The following is a 6,609-nucleotide window of genomic DNA, read 5'->3' on the forward strand; positions in this document are numbered from 1 at the left end:
GGGCGATGGTGCCCTTTAAAGAGATAGTGGAGATAGCGGAAGGAGAGGAACATCACACACCAGATATTAGGCTTTAATCTAGCACTGTACATCCAGTAAACCAGACTATTCAGCCATAACTTGCCATAAAACCACAACTTGTCGTTTTTACACTTACTTTTACACAGTTTTTGTACAAATTAAACAGACAAGATCTAACATGCTAATTAGCTTTTCAGGTGTTGGTAAGTGGATCTTACTACCTTTTGATGGAGCCAGACGAGCTCTTTCCCCCTGTTTTCAGTCTTTATGCTAAACTGGTATCAATCTTCTTATTTAACACTCGGCAAAAAAAAAGCAAATAAGTATATTTCCCACAATGTCAAACTATTCCTTTTAGGTTGGACACAATTTTCTACCATTGTTTAAACACTTTACACAGTGGGAGAAACAAACGACCCGCACAGCTCTTGGACAAGAGCATGACTAGATACTGATAAACTGCTGTTTTTTTTACTTGTCTGCTTCACTGATATCAGTGCCCAAGTGTTTTTCCTGTCATCATTGTGTTCATTATAAAGTGTCCCAAAAAGGAGGCCCTCTTTATTTTTTGATGTCATAGCATTTTGCTGGAAGCTCATTCTGTCATTGAACTGGGTACAAATGGGTATTATTTAGAGCGCTGAGATCCATTTGGGGTTTTGTCAGGACTGAGAGTAGTGTGAAAGTTGGTGTCAGTGGACCCCTGGCCTAGTCCAGCTGAAAGCCAGTGTGTTAGTTTCTATGGTAATGGAGAAATAGTAACTACCTCCCAGCAGCGTCCCGCCGTGTGTCGCCTCCTGAATAGAGCGCATCTGCAGAAAACTGGGGGACTCTGTGAGATGGGCAGTGACCCGTCATCACACCGACTCTCACATATATGGTCACATATAGACATTGAATTAGCCTAAACCTCTTTTTCACACTTCTTACGTCATAACTCTTGAGAGAAAGTTGAGACTGAGCCATAGATTCCCCATTTAGTCAAAAGCAGTGTGTGAGACGGAGTAGAAAGCCGTCGCAGAGGTCATTAGGATGAGGGAGGGGGGAGAGAAGTAAAATGCAACAACCACAAAGTGTGGGGAAAAAAATCAAACAAAAGCTGACTCCAAATCACAATGCCTGCAATAGAAATTTGAGAAGAAAAGGGGATATTGGGTTATGAAAATCATACAGGGGGTCGGCTCTTACTTATGCAAATGTCCCTACGTTACTCATTCATTGCCCTGAAAGTGTTGCTCTCACCCTGGAAACAGACTCAACTCCATCCTTAACAGAGTGGTTACAGTTTGATATGTGGAAAGTGTAGCCTACCTCAACATTTAAAACAAAAACTTCTGAAATTATTCTTTTACTTTGTTTTTCTCTCATCAAAATGTATCGTGAAATGTCTCTACATCATGTGGCTGAAAAGTGGACAGAATGACATTGGTTTAGTTTAAAAATGTCAAAATGTTAAAGATTGTGTTGATTGTGTTTAAACATTTGTATCCTAAAAAGTGAAAACAATCCCAAAACAATAGTGACCTCTGAAAGGAGGCTAATGTGAGATGAATGGAGAGGAAATGGGCCAAACCGCAGGAGGTCATTAATGAGAAAACCATAAACTTAAAGGAATCACAGTGGTCTTTGAGTTGGCTTCCTTTAAGACTTTTTCCTGAAGCTCATACCCATCCTGTTGTTTAGATAAACACACTGGGAAAGGGGGTAATAATGAACTGCTGAGCTGAAAATTAGTAAGTAATGGTTACATGAGTAGTTTTTGGAGTGTTTATCCCCCCCCCACACTCTCCTGCTCTAACTCTCTGACCTCCCTCCTCCCTAACCCTTACCCCCCTTGGTGGTTTCCCATGGGCCTCCAAATGATTCAATTAAGTGAACACACAAATACCATATGCTTAAAGATGTTCTCAACCAAGCCCAAAACAACTTGGCAGCTGCATCAATGAAACATACTTGATCCTGATACTTATGCAAAAGTTGAAATAGGAAATTCATCTTTTTTTCCTTCGATTTCTCTGTTCCCTCTTCCTTTCTTTTCCAAATTGAACCTACTGGAAACATCAGAGCATCGAAAATGAAAACTCTGAGAGAAAGAAGGCACAATGAATGAAGGAGAAAGTGAATGAGGGGAGGGAAAGAGGGGAGGATGAGAAAAGTAAAGCGGTGAAAAGGAGGGAGGAGTAGCGAGTCGCCATCAGAAGTTGTATTGCACCGTAATTCGGCTTTGTTTTCCCTACAATAAAATCTCCTGCATGTTGGCCTACAGCATAACATTCGGCAGAGAGAAATGAGGCAAACAGAACATTGCAAAAGACGCTTTGCATTCTTTCGCTTTTGTACGTGTGGGACTGTTGATGAAAGAGCAACGGACACAAAATAGGGAACAAAGGGGGCAGTGTGGATGAAGGCACTATCACTGACATCCCCAGCACTTTGAACAACTTGTCAGCACAGACACTGAAGCGACTGCATTCTGTCACATTTGTGTACAAACCCCTTGAAAGGGCTGGCTGACCTGCCCATATCCCTTTATTGGGGTTCAAATGGCAAGAGGCATTCATTGTGTCTGGGAGAGTTCATTAAATTCATTGGTTTGACCTGTTATTTCTAGGCCAAAAGTCTGCTGATTTGGAAAAATGTGAGTCAGCCATACGTAATAGCCTACTGACCTTCGCAGGGTAACACACCCTTTTGAAGAGCATTTCAAGGCTTTTATATGAATAGGGTCAAAGGGGAAGTTTGAGACATATCTATAGCAGAACCAATGGATTTACATCAAAAGAGAATTTGAAATCATCCAAAGATATTTAGACTGCTAATGGCTCTGTGGAGTTTTTCTTATAATATTTTTAAGCAAAACTCAATCTCTAATTATTTTTCATTCATATGGAAAGTGTAAGGATTGATGAGTCTTGCATGACAGAGGACACAGTTGGAGAATTCAGTAGTTTACAAATGCTTTGCATATTAGTATGACAGACATTGGTTGGCAAACAGTATCGCTTTGTAGTGTTTGTCTCATCCTGAAGTTGAAAAAGTTCATGGAAGACATACTTGATTATTTCAGTTCCCATACAATCATCACATTTAGATGTAAATGGGCTCATTAGAGAGGCCAAACTGTCAGGTTTGCATCTATTTCCCATTTATTCTTGTCAAAAACAGGCCACGGCAAGTATGAATGTAAAATTAGTTTAAACTGCTTTCTGTTTACCTTAAATACAGCAACTTCCAATTAATGAATCACAAATGCTAAAAAGGGAGTGATAATAATGACTAGTAGTACTTTCTAGAGTCATAAAATGTACAAGCACAAATCCAAGATGCTGGAGGTAAATAGGTGTAAAGGTAATGTTAAGTATTTTTTTTCTAGAAAAAAGTGCCAAAATGATAACAATCGTATACAAAATGTCCCGAAATTATTTTATTTGCATTTACTGTTAAAGTGCTCATATTATGCTCATTTTCAGGTTCATAATTGTATTTAGAGGTTATATCAGAATAGGTTTGCATGGTTTAATAAAAAATAAAAAAAACAACATATTTTTGTTGTACTGCATATTGCTGCAGCTCCTCTTTTCACCCTGTGTGTTGAGCTCTCTGTTTTAACTACAGATTGAGGCATCACACTTCTATGACATCTTTGTTGGGAGTCGCACATGCACAGTAGCTAGGTAAGGACTACTACCCAGTCAGTTGCAGAGCATGAGGGAGTGCCACGCTAGCAGCTAGGCGAGCATTATAACGTGTGTTACAAAGTGACGGACGTTTGTCACGGAAGTAAAGGCTGGACTACAATAGAGCTGTTTGGAGCAGTTTGTGAACAATGTTTTCTCTGGAAGATGGTAAGTCCCTTTGGGACAAAAAGCCAAAAAGCATAATACGAGCACTTTAAGTAATTTTGTATTGCATCACACATGTTCACAATTACGAAATGCACTAATTTTACTCAATTACTGTTGGCATAAAGGTCAATCATAGTACTGTTTTATTCTGATATGGGTTTTTTTACCACTTTAATTTATGTCATACTTGGCCCTTTTTTGTGCCCATACATGTTTTCATGCTGTAGACTGAGTTCAGTTTGGGTTTTTTCTTTTTGCATTGTGGCCCAGTTACACCAGCCTACTCCATGCTTTTTACTTGTGAGATTTCCTTAACTGTAGTGGATGCTACGCCAAAGTAAGACACAGAATGATGCATTTCAGTCCACTTCATCTACACATTCATGTACACAATTACCCTTTTCAAAATCCAATCACTTTGTAACTTTTAATTAGTATTATGTATACTGGTGTTTATATTGTTTATCTTAAAATACTAGAAATTCTAGGTTCTGACAGTCAGTGAGGCCAAAAACTCCCAGTAAGAGTTAACCTGTAGAATTGAACAAGAAATGCTTAAGATTTCTGTAATGTGAAATTTGCTGCTCAGTTTTACCAACTACCAGCACAATCTAGGGGGGCAGGTAATATAAATCACAACATAAACTTGTTTAATTTGCTTTTGGTGGGGACCTCTATTGTTGAGCAGTTCAAACTTGGTTTGGAGGCGTGGCGAGGAGACTGGGAGTGAGAGCATAGGCCAGAACACTCTAAACATTGAGTGAAAAAAGCCTAACCACTGAACTGCATGATGCATCAGATCTGCATAGTAGCTCCCAATATTTATTACTTGACTACATTTTCTAACCCTGGTCAACATATGACAACTTATGGTGAGCAAAAAAAATAAAAAATAAAAGAAAAAGGTCTGCTCAACTCAGGGGATTTGAAGTAACAACCAGCACCAAAACCAATCTTCCCTCTGAGAGTATTAATTTTCAACATCCCTGATTGGATCTCCATCAACAATGTAGCTCTTTGTCAGATATCTGTTTTTCTCTGATTATTAGTTATTTATTAACTATGTTCAGTCGTTCAGACCTGACAGCCTCACTAAGACCGTCAGTGCTGAGACTGTCAGTGTGGCCAGCTGTGTAGAGGCAGCCATAGCTCTGAGGACGCACCTAGCAACAGCACTTGACCTGGACTCAAACACATCAGAGAGGCTCGACACGGCAGACTGAGGCATAAATTCGGCAACCAGATTTACCGTCAGGGGAGAAATGAAGAGAAAAACAAAGTATAAAATGCTAATCGTAGTAGTAGTCCAAACTTTTAAGCATTTTAGTCACATCGATACTTTCATTTTCATTGTTTTATTGTTAGTCATTTCTCCTGATTAGGAATAAGGGTATATAGATTTCTAATAGGCTTATGTACTGTATTCATGCTTGTATGTTTGCAATGACCTTTCCAACTTGTGCAGTTCCATGATGCTTGAGTGTTTAAAATTACATTTGCATAAAAATGTGAAACAGTGGCAATTTGTGTTTTTTTAAAATTATTTTCATTTGACACACTAAATTGAAGTACAATAGTAAGTAGTGAATTAGGATGCATGTCTTTCCTTTTTGTTAAAAGTGAATTTTCTAACACTGCTGATTGCAGAAGTTACTTTCCGATCCTTCTGCACTGTGGGACTTTGAGTTATACTCTATAGTAGACCTCCATGACAGAGGTTGCTAGGAGATTTTTACAAAGCACCTCAATGAACCGCAGCTCAGACTTGTGTCAGCATGACGTATGATGCGTCATTTGTCATATTCACACACGTGGAGATGTTTCAGTGTGCAGCATGGCCACTTGCTTTTCAGTGGTGTACTGAGTGTGTATCAAATGTAACATTCCCAGTGGAATTAAATGTACTGAAGCCTACATGTAGATATATAAACACAAAGAACTGAGGTGGCAAAGAGCCTTAGTGTTTGTGACTGAATCTAATGGCAAGGCAAGGCAGCTTTATTTGTATAGCACATTTCAGCAACAGGGCAATTCAAAGTGCTTTACATAAAACATTAAAGAGCAGTTAAAAACAAAAAAAAATTAAAAACCGATAAAATATGAGAATAGAAGTTACAGTGCAGTATAAGAAATCAAACATTAAAGAGCAGTTAAAAACAATTAGAAGATAGAAGCAGATAAAAAAAAAAAAAAGTTTTCTGGGAGTTTGTTCCAGATATGTGGAGCATAAAAACTGCATGCTGCTTCTACCTGTTTAGTTCTGACTCTGGGGACAACAAGCAGACCTTTTAGTATTTTAAGATATTGACTTGTAATATCAAACTGATGAAGATGATAGTGATAGTGCTCAGGTCACTGATGATTAGAGGGTTTATTGGGTGGTTCTGCTTTGTATTATTAATGGTGTTCCCTTTGCAGCGTAGTGAAAGTGGCCACAGTTCAAATCATCAGAAAGCACATAAATAACCACAGACCATAAAAAAGAAAATAATAAAAGAAGGGACAGATAGTTATGTTACATTTCAAAGAAATTGTATTATAATGTATTCAATGTATTAACACTTTGCTGGCTCCCATCTTTGCTTTGAATTTGGCTGACTGTAGCCAAGATTGTGTTGTCAGACATTTTTAAGGAGAAAAAAGTTATTTGTTTTATGCTGAAGCATTTTATGCCCCCCCCCCCCATCAACCATAATGAGTTTACTTTGTCCACCACAGATTGGACTACTTCTTACACACTTAT

This window comes from Sander vitreus, chromosome 13, assembly GCF_031162955.1.
Source record: "Sander vitreus isolate 19-12246 chromosome 13, sanVit1, whole genome shotgun sequence".
Lineage (NCBI taxonomy): Eukaryota > Metazoa > Chordata > Actinopteri > Perciformes > Percidae > Sander > Sander vitreus.